Here is a 16,530-nt window from a genome sequence, read left to right as displayed (position 1 = left end):
AATATCAGAAGAATAAATTCAGACTTTGCGTTCCATAATGAACTTTCGCAGCCAGCTCACGTGCTCTGTGCCGGTGATTGCACACATTAAAATAGGACAAACGGTGATGCATTTAGGACTCATTGTTCACCTGAGTATAGGATTTTTTTTTCTATTCATAGGAGCTACTTCTTTACACTTGTCATAATCATTTATGGCCCTTTATTTTGGGCAACTATCTAAGAAAGGACAAAAACAAATTTACATTTCTGACTCTTAGCAATACCGAGAGCACACCTTGGTTCCTTCGCTTCTGGAAATTCGACAGGTAGTTGGGTATCTGATGTGGGGATGGGTTGCCCTGCCCCCAGCAGGGGGTGGTGCCAGGAACTTAAGAACTAATAGGCATTGATGGCTAATCAAGAAACTATAATATGTGTACCCCAATCAAATATGCGATATTTAAATATAAATTAGACTAGACTCGTATAATTAAAGATATTTCTGAGTGTCCGATCAACATACATATCTACATTAAGTGATATTTTTAAGTATAAAAATATTATAAGACTGTTCTTTTACTCACAGGTTGTATACAGTAGAAACTCGGTTAGCGGATACATACATATCCATAAACATGAAGCTATGAATAAATACATTTATTCTTACTAATGTTGTGTATATATTTTTCTGAGAGGGAAGACCTATCTCTTCAGGGGAAAATGCTTTCAGGTGAAAAGTTATTTTGCAATTAAAGTTTAACTTTGTCGCTTTAAGAGAACATATAATATATTTGCGGGAAGAGGTTTGTTTGGTTATTGTTACCCTCGTTTTACAGACTCATATAACTAACGAAAGCCACAGGATGTCGCCTCCTTCCTTGCTCACCCTTGCATTATTTTAAAACTCTTCGTAATGTACCTTGTAGGACACCGTTGAATGTGAATACCACACAATATCACGGGCTCCTAACAGGGGCGCGAGTGGTGACCTGTCAGAAGTCGCACAGCCAGTGGGAGGCAGAGCAGAGCCGAGCAGGCACCTGACATCCTGGCCTTGATCTCGGCCATCCTATCGAGCTGGAAATCCGTGGTGCTTGATTTGCATTGTCTCCTAATTTTATTTTAGAATGGAAGAGTTAAGTGTGAGCCCACTGATACTTGAAAAATGTACTGAGTTGTCTGTCTTTGTGTTTTTATTCTAGGAATCATTGACGTACAGTAGCTCACAGCATGAGGCCCCACAGACTGCCCTGAAAGGTAAGCTTCCCACAGAGAGGAGGTTCCTTAAAGGTACACCGCTTTGATTGGCATCCTTAGTTTCTATGGAAACAGCGAGGTCCTTTCCTCACAGACTGATGCCGTGAGAGCATTTTTGATGTTGTTTTGAAGGTCGAAGTTAATGAAGGTAGTGGCGTCATGTAAATTAAGACTTGATTATAGGAAATCGAGATCTTGCCCATCTCCCTGGAGGAAGACACTTTTGTGGTAGCTTTTCTGTGGTTCGGGTGGATTCGGTAATGTCGAAAACTTCAGAACTTGGCGTTATAGAAAGAGTGTTGGGCATAAAGTAAAAGGTGTTGCACTTTGGCCACATGGCTCGACAGGACAGGACATTTTATCAGTCAGTTCAACACAATATTAAGTAGGTCCTACAAATACGGGTTGTAATGGTGGGGTCTTTGGGGGTAAAACCAGAGTAGCGTCACTCACGGTCCGTAACTCCTGCCTGTCTCCCTTACTAGCAGATACAGATCTGAAAACGGGTAGCTGGTGCCTCTCAGATTCCGTGAACGGGGTGGCTGGAAACGACGGTTATTCTGCCCCGTTTCTGGAGGTCACGTCTCAGGGGGGAGTGTGGGCGGGGCTACGCTGCCTGAAGGCCCTCAGGGACGCCTGCCGGCTGCCCTCGCACCTGGCGGTGGCTGATGATTGGGGGAGTCCCCTGGTTCGTGGTCCCGTCACTCAGGTCCCTCTGTCTTGGCTTGGACCCCCCTCCCCGTGTGTCTGCGTCCGAATTGCCTTCCTGCTACAGGGACACCTGTCACTGGACGAGGGCCCCATCCACCCCAGTGTAACCCCATCTCAATGTGGTGGCATCCGCAGAGATCCTTTCTCCAAACAAAGTCACGTACGCGGTGCTGGGAATGAGGATCTCGGCGTATCTTTTGGGGGGACATAGCTCAGCTACAGCAGTTCTCATCCCTTAAAAGCGACATGAGTGGCGTTTACGTTCACGCAGCATCCGCGACGCTGTGGGGAAAAGCGCGGACGTGGGCGGGTGGTCAAGGGAGTTCATTCCCACGGCCGCGCACCACATAGAATGCTGAATTATTTTAAAAGGTATAATAATCATCTCCTAATGGCCAACTTGTCTCCCAAGCAGGGTAAAAATTAAATATTCGGTCGTTCAGTATAGGGATCGATGACATCGCATAAAGATTACTCTGTGATTGTGACTCTCAGGGAAGATTATTTGTAACATTCTCAATGAAAAAACATTTAGGAAAAAGTGAATTTCATTTATTCCTTAGATGTTTTTAATAAGCCAAGATGGAGTAAGGTATTTTTTATTTTATTTTATTTTATTTTATTAGTTTCAAGTATATAGTATATCGGTTCGACGTTTATGTGGTTTATAAAAACCACCCCCCAGATCGCTCTTTCTCTCCTCGGGCCTCCACCTGGCCATCACATTAACGTAACTATGTTCCCTGTGCCACTCCCCATCCCCGTGACCATCCATCAACTACCAGTCTGTACCTCTTTAACCCTTCACCCCGTTCTCCCAGCCCCCAAACCCCCTCCTCTCTGGCCATCGCCAGATTACCCTCTATATTTGTGAGTCTGTTTTAGATTAGTTTGTTCTTTTCGTTCCTTAGATTCCGCATATAAGTGAAATCGTAAGTCTCTGTCTGACTTGTTTCACTCAGCATAATAACCTCTGGGTCCATCCATTTCGTTGCAAATGGTAGGATTTCTTTTTTTTTTATAGCTAATATAATATTTTATTGTGTGTATAACCATAACTTCTTTATCCAGTCACTTATTGATGGGCACTTAGATTGCTCCCGTATCTTGGCTACTGTGAACAGCGCTGCCGTGAACATGGGGTTGCATAAATCTTTGTGAGTTGTTGTGTGGTTGTCTTTGGATAAATACGCAGAAGTCCAATTGCTGGATCAAAAGGTAGATCCATTTTTACTTTTTTGGGAAACTTCCAGACTGTTTTCCATAGCGGCTGTACCGATTTGCAGTCCCAGCAACACTGTGTCAGGGTCCCCTTTCTCCACATCCTCGCCGACGCTTGTTGTTGTTTGATTTATCGATGACGGCCAGTCTGACAGGTGTGAGGTGATAGCTCATTGTGGTTTTAATTTGCATTTATCTGACGACTAGTGATACTGAGCATCTTTTCATATGCCTATTGGCCATCTGTATTTCCTCTTTGGAGAAGTATCTATTCAGGTCTTCTGCCCATTTTTTAATTGGATTTTTTTGTTGTTGTTGTTGTTGTCGAGTGATATGAGTTTTTTTATATATTTTGGATATTGACTTTTTATCAGATGTATCATGAGCGAATAGTTTCTCCCCAACAGTCAGTTGTCATTTTGTTTTGTTGATGGTTTCCTTTGCTGTGCAAAAACGTTTTAGTTTGATGTAGTCCCATTTGTCTATTTTGTTTCCCTTGCCTGAGGAGATATATCCGAAAAGAAATTACTGTTAGCAATATCAGAGAGTTTACTGCCTATGTTTTCTTCTAGAAGTTTTATGATTTCCGGTCTTACATTTAATACATTTTGAATCTATTCTTACATGTGGTGTAAGAAGGTGGCCCAGCTTCTTTTTTTTGGCATGTATCTGTCCAATTTTCCCAACACCATTTATTGAAGAGACTGTCTACCCAATTGTATAGTCTTGCCTCCTTCGTCATATAGTAAGTGAGCGTATAGGCGTGGATTTATTTCTGTGCTCTCTATTCCTTTCCATTGATCAATGTATCTGTTTTTATGCCAGTCCCATGTTGTTTTGATTACTGTAGCCTTGGAGTATAGTTTGATATCAGGTAGTGTGGGAATTCGCCAACTGATATCACTACCTGAAGAACAAAGTTTATTTTTTTTATTTTTCTTCAGGTAGTGATATCAGTTGGCGGAATTTCCAAGGTTAAGCCCGAGATGCAGGGCTCAGGACCCCTCCGAGTCCCTTGGCCCTCCTTTGGCCTTATCTCAGGAGGGCCTGGCACCCCAGCCTTTTGTCCCTACCACAGCTTGTCAGAGTGGCAGCCCCAGAATAGAACGGCCCCAAAATAGTTATTTTGGTTCATACGTTGGCCTTTATTTTTATTTTTATTTTTATTTTTTTAATTTCAAAAGGAAAAACAAAGTTTAATTTGTTGGCTACACTTAGAAATTAGGTTTCACATGTCATGATGGTTTTCCGGTTCTCTGAGAAGAAATCGGGGCATCCTTCTCCCCCAGGCCTGCGTTCCCAGATGGCAGGGAGGCCACCTGAGAGCCATCTGTGCCCCTCTGCACGCTCGCTGGTGGACTCCAGGGGCCGAGGAGAGGAGACTGGGGGCCGATGGCTGAGGGCTGGGGTCCCCTTCGGGGCGAGGAACGCTCTGGGGTGCAATGGTGATGTTTGCGCTCTGTGCATCACGCCACGCCGTTTGCTCCCTGCGCCCCAACAGACACTCGAGTTCAATGTCTCCGGGGAAGCTCGGCTCAGCCTCTGCCAGTCTGTCTCTGGTGACCCAAAGATCATAGGTTCGGTGGCTGAATGGGCCATTTAGTTGTCCCTGTCATATATCCATCAACAAAGTGGAAATAATTTTGGCTTTGTGTTCCGAGCCCTGCGCTCAAGTCCTGGCCTCGAACATTTGAGGAGATAAAGTAACCCCTTTGAAGCTCTTTTTCCCATCTGTAGAATGGAGACTGTGATTCCCTACGTGGCCTTGTGTGGTGTAAAGCTGCTTCGTTAATCCCGGAAAACTGAGTTCAGCCCACACACGTAGAGAAAATGGAAGAAGGCAGTTGCGTTCTTTTTCTCTGGATTCCTACAAATAATTTTCATCTTTTGCTAGTGATGCGATTCAACTAGATTAGGGAGAGGAAGTACTGATATACGCTGCCACGGGGACAGCCCTTCAGAACGTGATGATACAAGTAGCCAGACGTTAAAGGCCACGTGTCGTAGGATCACGTTTATGTGAACTGGCCAGAGGTGGCAGAACCGCAGGGGCTCGTGGGTTCCAGGAACCGAGGGCAGAGGCGGCTGGGCCGATGGCCGATGGGGTTCCTTTTTGGGGTGACGAACACGTTCTATAATTACATGGTCGCATAGCCTTGTAAATAAAAACCACCGAATCCTACAGCGGACGGTGGCTTTGATGCTTCGGGAATTACGTCTCAATGAGGTAAGAGATCAGGATGAGCGTGTTTGGGGAGGATGCGATTCCTCCTTCGGCTCCGGCAACTGGAGAACACGAGCTGAGCGGACTCCTCGGGCCGTCGGCGAAGTCGGTCCACGCTGTTTTCTGAAAAGTCCAAGGCCAAAGGCCAGGTCCGAGTTTGGGCAGCGTGGAAGGACCGTGCGTGGTGCAAAGGTCGCAAACACTGGGTCCGGCGGCGACGGGCTCGTGTGTAAAGTTTCGTTCCATCAACGTCCTCTCTAAGCCTCAGATTCCTCGAAGGGGGCCGGAGCCCTAAGGCCATTTCGTCGGGCTGTTTTAAGACAGAGCAAGAACCGTCGTCAGCGCGCAACGCGGTGCCGGCTGCAGACGGGCCCTCCGTGATCGACGCTTGCGAAGTCACTGTCACCTGCTCGTAAATACTGAGCTATTGCATTAGAGTTTTGGCAGCTCAACTGTCCCAAGGTTGGCTTCCCTTTTGCTGGCATTTTGCCCAAAAAGGAAAGCATGGCTAGAATTTCCACTCGCACTGGATGGATTTAATCTGTCCCCGAGGGGCTTTTGAGACAGCATGGGTGACGGGCCATGGGGAAACGTGCCTTCTGCGTTTCTCTCGGAAGTCCCCGGACTTCCCTGGCAGAGGTAGTGTTCCCTGTGCCCGGAGAGGTCACTAGCATGCCGTGAGGGTGACGTCAGAGCAACGTCCCGGGGGCCCGACGTTGAAGAGTGGCTCCGCTCGCTTCTGAATGCAGTTTAAGCTGCTGCCAGTGAGAAAATGAGCCACGGCCCGAAGACGTACCGTGGGCCACCCTTTCTATCACTTAGGATTTTTTTCCCGTATGAATATAGTAGCGGGTTTTATTTTTTTCTTTACCTTTGTCTTTGTCTTCGAAAATTGAAATTAAAATCACAGGGTGGGAATAAGGAAGATAATTGAGTGATTCCGTGAAGTCCATTATACATCGTAGCATTAAGCTGGCACTTTTAATCTTAATTATGGAAAAACGGCCGTGCGATTTGGCCCAGTTGCTGCTCTGCGCTTCTCCTGGAGGATAATGGATTGTGCCGTGGCCAGTGGCCAGGAGAGCAGGGCACTCTGGGTTGTTCGTTCTCTCAAGTATTTATCAGGTTCTAACTATGCCAACGTCTGTTAGGGTCTGGCGACATTGCAGGCGTGACAATGCATAAGCGCCCCAGATTTTGCGTTCGGTCTCTAATAGGGGTGACATAATAAACAAGTGAAATATCGGAACCGTCTGAGGCTCCGTGGAGAAGCGGGGGGAGGCCGCGCTGAGGCTGCACAGGTTCCGGTTCAGCATCACCTTCGCTGGGGCGACAACGCCGGTCCCCGGCGAGCATTAGCGTCCCTTCAGCCGGAGGAACTGGACCCTGCCACCGTTCTGGAACGGTACCTGCTGCGTTTAAAGTGTCGCGTGGCCGGGATTTCTTCGCCACTCCGTTTCCAACACTTGCCCGTCATCTTAGGCACGTCTTCCGTTTGTGGCACACAGCCATCTTTTCCGGTTTTCCTCCCTTTGATCAAGGGAGTTGAATTATTTGCACTTACTCTGAATCCTGAAATATTTAACATGCTTTCTACTGTCTTATTCTGTGTCAGGTTTTATGTATCTGCATATATTGTGTTTGGGTTTTGGCGGCTGCATATTTTATGTCCAGCCATTCGCTTCTGTATATTTCTTCTTTCCCGGCCTGTAACGGGCTGATTTTTCTTTATTCCAGTATTCCTAACTATCATGTTGGATTTCTCACTCTATTTCATTTTTAGTAGGCTCCCTTAAAATTGAAACCTAGCAACGCCAAAATTAATAATGTTCTCTAATAAAATCTAAAAAATTTCAACTCTAAATGTACTACTCGAAGTTCCAGGTTATTGTTGTCTATATAGTATTTTAGTTCAACTTCATTTTTCTTCCGATTAGTAATTATTATTGATATATTTAATATAGTCGAGGCTTAACTTACATAGACTTCACTATAATTTAGCAATTTTTTACAGTTTTATTAGTCTCAGGTATACAGTAGTACGTTGGTTAGACATTTATGTAGTTTATAAAACGATCCCCCTAATTGCCCTTTCTCTCCCCTGGCCCTCCACCCGGCCATATTTCTATTCATCGTGGCGTCTGGCGTCTCGGCCATATTTCTGTTTGTCATGGCGTCTGGGTCCCACTTCCTTTGAGTCCAAGTTCCCTTGAATTAGCATATCAATATGGCCTCCTAATGGTGAACCCTTTAATCTTTCTTATCCTGAGATATCCTTCTTTACCGTTATTTTCGAATGATGTTAAATGGGATTTGGAGTTTCTAGTTGACAGTATCTTCCCCCTGAATCGATCTTCTTCCATGCGGTCTTCGTTTCTCCGTTTGCTTTAACCAGAGCCCCGTGGTTCTGTCAGGATCTGCCTGACCCATTTACGCTTCGTTTTCCTCATGTGAGACCTTACTTTCCACTCCGGGGACACATTGTCTTTTTTCAATTTTGGAAAATTCTTATTCTTCATGTGTTCGAATATTGACTCTTAACGTTGCTTTTCGTCGTCCTTTTCTGCATATCTAAGTAGACGGGTTCGGGGCCGTTGACTCCTCCTGTCCATGACGACGCGCTACCCTTTCTTCCTCCTATTCCTTCGCATCTCCGTATTGCATTCTGGGAAGATTCCTCGGAGTCCTACTCCAGGTTTTTAGTTCTTCCTTCATCGGCACCTGCTCTGCGGCGTAACATTGTGTATCAGTCAAGATCGCTCCTTCACGCCGCACTAACTAGCACGCAGCCCCCAGAGCTCCGGGCAAGACCGCAGAGGTCACCTCTCCCGTGTGTCGCTCGCCCAGTGCGGGTTGCCGTGGGAGCTCTGCTTCGCTGTCGACGCAGAGGCCTGTGTGGGTGGACTCGCCACCAGGGAGCGAGCCCACGGCTGCTCAGGAAGAGGAAGGAGAATCTGCGTGGGATCATGAACCAGGTTTGAAAGCTTCTTTCCAGGAAGGACACGTGCCATTTTTGCTCACGAGTCGTTGACAAATGAAGCCGCACGGCCACGGACGCCACAGAGAGTAAGGGACGGCAGTCTCCACGCCAGACACCAGCGTGTCCGGGAGAAGCGCTGAATTACCACCCCAGACCCGCTGGGTCTTAAATTTTTCAGTTATTATTATTGTTTAATTTCTAGACATTCTATTCAGTGTATCTTTCTGTGTTTTTTTTTTTTTTAATTGTAATGTTCTTTTGTTTTATTATGGATTCAATTCCCTTTTATTGAACGGAAATCCTTTTGTGTACTCTTATTTTCTATACGTGTGTACAATCTTTTATTTCTAGCGCTTACGTTGCACGTCATTTTATTATCCAAGCTGATTCTTTTTGGTGGTAGGTTTTTTTTTTCTCATATAATTTTAAATTTTACATTGTGAACCGATGTGAGATTTTTTTTTTTCCCTGTGGGGATGCGTGTCCCAAGAGGGTTTTGCTTTTGCTTTGGGGGCCAGGCCGGTTTGTGTGTTGGTTCCCTGCGCTTTGCGAGTAGCATACGTTGACGTTATGTTCTCAAGTTTGGCGCAGCTCGATGTTTCAGTTTCGTAAAGGGGCCGTAGCGAGCCCAGGGCAGATGGCACAATTCCGTACTCGTCCTGGAGGCCGCTCCGCATAGTTTTGCTAGTATTTTTCTTCGTGGGTTTGGGGGATCCGTGTTTTGCTCAGGGGCTTCCGGGGTGCTTCTCTGTGGCGCAGCGTCTGCTGTGGCCTTACGCCTGGCGTGCCACCCCTGGGCGCTGCTGTCCGGCCGGTGGTGTCCTCGAGTCTCCTTTGTGCCACCTTCAGAATTCTCTCTCATGTGATCGAGATGGGCATAATTTTTTTTTAAAAGCATGCTGTTTTAGTCACGTTACGTTCACCCCTTTTCCGTGTTTGTGGGTGGGCCCTGGTCTGCATTAGCCAAGCCCACCAAGCTTTCACGACTGGAAGTTTCCAGCGTCAACCTTCTAACCTTTAAGAAAAGGGTCTCGAATGGCATCATCTGCAATGATCTCATAACTCTGTGACTTACATCTCTACACGAACTAACGGGAAGGAGAAACAGACTCCGACTGCATATCGGGTCTCGTGTTTTTGTGTTTTTTTTCCACTTTAATATTCACCCACTGTGAGACGTTAGCAGAATCATGGAACTTCAGCGGGCTGAGTTTTCCCACCTGTAAAAATGAGAAGTTGGGACTCAATGCCTTAGATAAATGGATTCTGTTCTTTCAGCCAAGCAGGCTTGGACTTGACAAGGTTTGGGAAAATACCTTACTTCATTCCAATATTCTGATATTTTATTTTTCAGTTATTTCTGCCACAGTTCTTTCTAACCGACACTGCTGCAAAATTTACGTGTTTGTGTCTTTTGGTTTGTAATATATCTTAAGTAACTATGGAAAGAACCTTCGTGTCCTATTAAAGGTATGGATTGAATGAAATTAAGTTTCCTGTTGTAAGGGTCTCAAGAGGTAACATTAGCATAAAGTGTTCCTTGCTTGCTGTAAGATACTTTCTGAGAGGCCTTCGGAAGCGAGGCTGCATTATCGCTCTCATATACAGAAAAAAAATTAGGGTGCGTTTTTATCTCATCGTGTTTACGCAGAGACATAGGGTGGCTTGTCAAAATTGCAAAACGAAGACTTTAGAACGTTTAGTACAGAATCGCCCTTCTAATTGCACAGGTAATCAAGGAACGTAAACGCCATAGATCACCCCAAACAGAGTGTAGTTCCCTTCAGAGTCTCCCCTTCATAAGTGGTCCCCAAACCCCACACTCCCAGGATTTTAGCGTCACCATCAAAGGAAGGCACGTTAACAAACGGTGACCAATGAGTTGCCATCAGGTCAGTGTTAGCCTTGTATATTTTAAGGAAAAAATAAAGACGATATGTCTGTCTGAAGTCTGTACAGAAGATTTATTAAACATCCGAGCTCGTGGGGACCGACGAACTACCTGCAAACTGTTAGCATAGCTCTGAGTTCGCACACACGTGGACCAGGGAACAGCAGCCAGCTTTATCTGCGAAGGATGGAATATCAAACAGGAAGACATGAATGCATCGCGGGTGAGCCCGTTGGGGGCGGGGCCCAGAGCAGAGGAGTCCACACCCCCAGGGGGAGGGTGCGGGAGGCTGGGGTGGACCCGTCGTGAAGTCAGACAGACAGGTCTCGTAGGCCAAGGACTGAATGTGCCTTAGAGAAGCGGTCCTGGTTATTTTACCATTTGATCCACCTTTGAAATCAAAGATTTGGGATAAGATGAAAGCTCAGGAGATCCTTGCTGGAAGAACAAGTGAGCTTTTAAGGGAGAGCCATAATTACAGGCCCCCGTCTTAGGGACGTGCGGGATTAACCGCGTTGGCAAGGAGAGATCGTGAGGTGTCCCCAGAAGTGTTCTTAAGAGCTTGAAACAGAGGATTTGGAGAGCAGGTGCCGGACAAAGCTGCCGAATAATCCTCTTAACCGCGTCCGTGCTCCAGGGGGAGGAGAATAACAGGAGAATAAAACACACCCGCACCGCGTGGTTGATTAGCAGAGAAATAAAAGGAGATCCAAACACACAAAGACAAATTTGTCCTAATGCTGATAGTTTCGAACAAAAGAGACAGGCAGTTGCTGTAGAGATGCGGACAGGTATAAGGTAAAGGCATAATAACTCTGTCTAAATAAAGAATAAAATAGAGTAAAATTCTAGAGGTGGTCCTTTCTTCAAGGCACTTTTAAAACTGTTTTTCCTCGAGGGCCTAAATCCCTCTTAATGTCTCTTTATTAATTTTTTGTTCACAAAACAGCTGGGAACAGAGAGCTCTCAGCCCATGTTTAATGAATGCTTATAAATTGAATTTAATCAGGAACTATCTAGATTTCTTCACCAATGGAAGTTTAAGTAAGGCAAACGCACCAAAGAGAAATGGGGTACGAAGCACACAAATGCCACCCAACTTAGCGGGAGGAAGATCTGCAACTTTAACATAGCAAGGCGTGGACATCTCTGCGTCCCTGGAGCAGAGCCTAACGATCTCGATGAGCAGAGCCTGACAGCAGGCCGAAGCAGAAGGGTCTGATGTACATCTTTATTTCTGCGTCATGCAATGATTCCACGTCTTAGAAATTCTATACATTTTTAAAGGCCCCATAATAACTAAGAGGATAGTCCCTACCTCAGTCACCTCAACAATACTGACTGCCCAAGCTCAGGATCTGAGCATCGCATGGAGGGCCGTGTGGGATCGGCACCCCCGTGAATGCGAGGTCAGGTAGTGATCGAACTGTGAGGAGGGGACTCTGGGGCCACCGTGAGTAACGGGGCCCCAGGCAGAATCGAGGAGCAGGCTGTCATCGCACCGTTGGGAGAATTAGCCTCAGAAACGTCTCAGGGCTTGTCCGGAGTCGCACGGCCACGCACAGCCGGCGTCTCCATTTTCAGGACCGTGCGTTTCGCGCGATGACACTGGGGAGAATTCACTTCGCACAAGCTAGTTTTTCTGCCTCAAGGACAGAAGGAGGACGATCTCAGCCCCGCAGAAGAACTGGACGGCGTTTAGTCGTACTCAGCAGAAGCAGGAGAATTTACATGGTTTCAAGTGTAAAGCAGTGCTCACTCGGTGACGATGACAGATCAGCTTACCAGTCCGAGCAGTGACAGTGTGCTGGGAGCTTCCCTCATCCTTAGAAACATCACATGATCTTCTCCAGCGCGCACCACCAACCCAAAGGGAGGATCCCACCTTTTCTTCGTTTTGTTTCTTGATAAAGAATCTGAAGTTTCGCATGGTCACATCTGTTTCCCAGTTTCTGAGCTGGGGTTCAAACTCGGGACCCATGTCACTGTCCATATTCCTACAGAATACGGGACCTGAATGTCTGTCACCCTTACGTGCCCATCAGGACTCTACACATAGGATTCAAGAAATGTACCCACCGGGGCGACGTCAGGGCAGCTGTCACAGCCCAGACTCTCAGCTCCCACGGCGGGCGGAGCACTAATGGGGACTCTGCACACGAGCCTCTGATCCTAGCAGGAGACAGTTGTGCTGAGCCGCTATCGGCTGGCGCTGCAGAAAAATCGCACTTGGCTGTAAAGAAGCTGTTGATTGCTTACACGGTTTCCGTGGTATGCCAGCTCTCCTTGCCAGCCCGCTCTTCCTTATCGAAGAGCCAGGAGCTCCAAGCGAGGTGAGAATCCCACTTGACAAGCAGACATAAGCCATTTGGGGAAAATACAAATTAAAAGGCTCTGAGGTAGAAATAGAAGCATCACAGCAGGCAGTGTCTTGGGGATACATTGTGTCAGATTACTTAGGGGAGCTGGAATAACACTGAGTCACAGCCTCCTGCGGATGCAGCCTGCTGTTCCCGTGGCTGGACGGCTCTGAGGTGCCAGCTCCATGCCGAATGCCCCGAGCTGGCATCTGCTTTGTAACTTCCTTGAATTAATTGCCTGTGTCTCAAGTAGCTTTAGCCTTTGTCTTAACTTCTGACCTGAGAGTCAAGGCATCATGATCGCGTTTATCCACATTTTAAGAGTGGAAATGCAGAAATGTGAAGAATTGGAGACGTTGTGGCAGTGGACGAGCCAAAACTACAATTTAGATTTCAAGGAGTCTCGGCCTTTAAAAATAGACAGTATACATGTGCTGGCGTGGATGACAGTGTCACGGGAATCGGTGTCTCGGCCAAGGAATCTCAGGTATCAGAAACAAGACACCCTCCCTTCCAGCCCCTTAAACTAGCCCAACCGAAAAGTTAGTTTACGGGGGCATCGCCAGGCGCCTCACGGAACCTCAGTGAGGAAGAGCAGCGAGGCTAAGATCAGAACCCGCAGGGCGGGGGTTAGCGTGCCGCCGTCTCTGTGTCCCTGGGACCGTGTGGTCTGTCTGTGTCCGTGTCCGTGTCTGTGTCTGTGTCTCTCTCTCTGTCCTGCTGTGTCCCTTTCCCCTGTCTGGGTTTCCATGCCGCTGTGCAGTCAGGTAAGATCGGTCACCCTCGCCCTTTATTAACACAGCCCACCGGTTCTCTGTCCAGGTTTCACTGAGAGTCTGTGTCCACATCAGACACTCCGCAAAGAGAGCGCCCGTCCGCTCCGTCCCTTTGCGGGGCCCGGAGACAGGAGGACGGCCTCCCCGCAGGGCCCTGGCCGCGGGGGCAGGTGCTTGTCAGAGACGGGGCTGGGGGCCTGGCAGAGGGTTGCATTCATTCGCAGGCAGCAGAGCACGTGGGAGCTCCGTCCCCAGATGCAGCCCGGCGGGTGGCTCACCCTGGGTTCTGTGTCGTACACGTGCTCGCCTCCAGGGGCGCCACGGCCCCCTGGCCCTCTGGCCCGCCTCTCGGGGATGCCCGGGGCTGTTACCTGTGTCCACCCTGCTCCCGGACTGCCAAGCCTGCATCTGAGAGCGTTCCCTGCTGGACTCCGGGTTTACACCATGTCCAGCCATTGAAAGGGGAGCGTGAGGGTGGTTCCTGCTATGGCCAGGAACTTATTACAGAGCGCTTTACAGGTAAAAAAAAAAAAAAAGGCCCGGGCAGGGAGATGCAGATGCCACTCGCTTTGCCGTGGTCTTTTTCTGTGACGTCTAGCTCTTAACTAAGTCGGCCGAGTAACGTCTTACAGGAGGCAGCTGAACACTCTTAAAGACCTACGTATTTTTACTGGAGATTCCAAGGCTGTCAGCACAATCAGACTCACGCAGGCCAGGTGGCACGGGGCCAAGCCAGGTGGCACAGAGCCTGCTTGTGGTTACAACCTGAGGCCAAGACCGTGCTTCTTGAACTTCAGTACGCCCACAGATTGCTTGGAAATCTTGTCGGAAATGCAGATTCCGCTCCAGTCAGCCTGGGTGGGGTCTGAGAGTTTTCCTTTCTGGCAAGGTTCCAGATGCTGCTGGTTTGCAGACCGTGCGTTCAGTAGCAGTGACATGAAGATGCTCCTTCTACACGCAGAATCACCGGATCTGTCAGAGCAGGAGGCAACGTCCCACCTCTGATTTAGAAGTCAGCGAGATGCACCTCAGTGTAGCGACGTAACTCACGTAGTGGCCTGCAGTGCCCCTGGAATTAAACCCTGAATTCTGTCAGTTCTACGAACTTCAGGGGCTTTGGTATTTATTATGCTGATTCCAGGTGCTTTCGTTCAGGTTAGTAAATCCGACTATGCGTGTAGCCGTGATTCACTGTCACTGTCTGGGTTTCAGCTGCAGCAGGTACTGTAAACGTAAACAGACACACAGAAGGCAGATTTATCTGTTTATCAGCCAAGCTTTTTCCAAGCAAAGCCCAGGATGCAGAGAGATGGTTGATTGATACTAAAAATTTGACAACGAGGAGTATATTTTCAGCAACAAGATGAGGCCAACAAGGGGACCGATGGGAATAAAACTCAGATTTTTTATGGACCTTTCCAGTGAGTGGGCTGCGTCCTTTCTCAATGCAAAAACAGTCTATAGTTCCAATCATATGATCCTGCACCCTGTCGTTTGGCTTTGAGTAACTGCTGTCAATAGAAACAGCCACCATCTTCTTAATCCTGTGTGCATTTGGTACCATGATGGAACATCTGTAATTTTAACATACTGTGATATTCAAGATATTTCTGAGAGAATGTTCTTCAGAATACATCTTATTTCAGTTAGAGGTCTTTGAAGTAACTCCAGCTACTGTCTTTAATAAGAAGCATGATTTCTACACTTAGCGTTTGATTATAAACCTGCTGTGTAGCGTAATCGGTGGCTGGGAACGTTTACCCCCACGCGACATTCTTATCTAGTGCACACGAGGGCAAGTCGGCCAGGGCAAAATCATTTCTCCGGGTCTCTAACAGACTCCACCAGCTTTATTCTTAGGCTAAAAATATTTAGGTGAAAAAGATACAGTACGTCTCTTCATTCAAGGCGGGTGTGATTCCACTTAGCAGTCCGAGTGACAGCCCATCTTGGTGGCCGTGTGGTCGTGGACACGCTTCCCGTCCGAGCCTCTACGTCTGCACCTACGACACGGAGCTCGTCACAGCCACCTCCCGGGGTGACGTGGGTGAATCGACAGCGTATGGAAAAGCACTTAACCAATGCTCAGCGTATCAAGCACTCAGCAAAGGTGACTCTCGTTCCCCGAAGCATTTAACACTCTCTGCACGCACCGCAGCCCGGCGATAAGTCTCTTTAGTTGCCTCCGGCACCTGGCGTGCTCTCGGGTAACTGAAATATGTTTTAATTGTAATCAAAACCGAACAATCACTAGCGTAGACTCACTGGGAGGGAAAGAAAGGAAACTTCCTTTCCGGAGCGAGTGACAGGTGGCCGCCCGTTGGCTCCGACTCCCGAGGAGCACGTGTCCGTGGGAGCTGATGGGAGTCGTGGCAGCACACGCGGCACACTCAGGCCCCGAGTGCACACTCGTGTTTCCTCACTCAGCCGAGTGTCAGTGCCCTGGTTACACTGGGTGGTGAACTCCCCTCCTGGAGTTTTGTTTGGGTTTTGTAGAAATCATGTTTCATTATAGTGGCTGTCAAGGGGAGGAAGCCCTTTCTATAAAATACGAGAGTATGTAGCGAATGAAGAAATAAGCCTGGTCCCGTCGTAGGGCGTGTGTGTGTGCACCCAGCGTGCACTGTGCCTCTTTCACAGAGGAACCCCAAAGAGAGGGACGCCCCTCTGCCTCGCGGTTGCAGTTAGATGTTACCAGTGGGTCTGGATATCTCATATTGGCCGCAAGTCATTTTCTCATTCTGGGCGTTTTCACCCCATCCCAGTCAGGTGTCAACTTCTCCGCCTAAAGGATGGTAAATATTTGTTGGCCAGGTTTTAACCAACCAGTGGCAGCCCTCTGCATAGTGAGACGGTGGCTCTCCTTATGCACCAGATGCGTCCGTCAGATCTGCGCCATTTAATTAGCTGGACGCGAGTTTACAGAGAACCTCCACTCCGTTTTGATGGCTGGGCTTATGGTCTGGCTGCAGAGAACGGATGTGAACGCGTAGTTACCATGGTGCATAATGCACATCGTGAGGCATCGTAGTGTGTCATGCCCCACGTATCGTGGGGCCCCTCTCCGGAACGGCTGCTCTATCTGTCCCCCGCGGCTTGGACCTGATGTAAGCTGCACAGACATTCAGG

At 47.9% G+C, this 16,530-nt stretch overlaps 1 protein-coding gene across 1 annotated transcript in view; it reads left to right on the top strand.

The window, feature by feature from the left end:
* CNTN4 (contactin 4) overlaps positions 1-16,530 on the top strand; it is a 741,173-nt gene that overhangs the window by 189,427 nt on the left and 535,216 nt on the right. The window contains exon 3 of the mRNA XM_039837970.1: positions 1,184-1,238. The gene's annotated coding sequence lies outside the window, so the exon portion shown is untranslated. The remainder of the gene's footprint in view (positions 1-1,183; positions 1,239-16,530) is intronic.

Source organism: Pteropus medius, unplaced genomic scaffold (assembly GCF_902729225.1).
Source record: "Pteropus medius unplaced genomic scaffold, Ma_sr-lr_union100, whole genome shotgun sequence".
In the NCBI taxonomy this organism is placed as follows: Eukaryota; Metazoa; Chordata; class Mammalia; order Chiroptera; family Pteropodidae; genus Pteropus; species Pteropus medius.
Note: the sequence above shows the minus strand (reverse complement) of the source record. Positions and strands in the feature narration are given on the sequence as shown.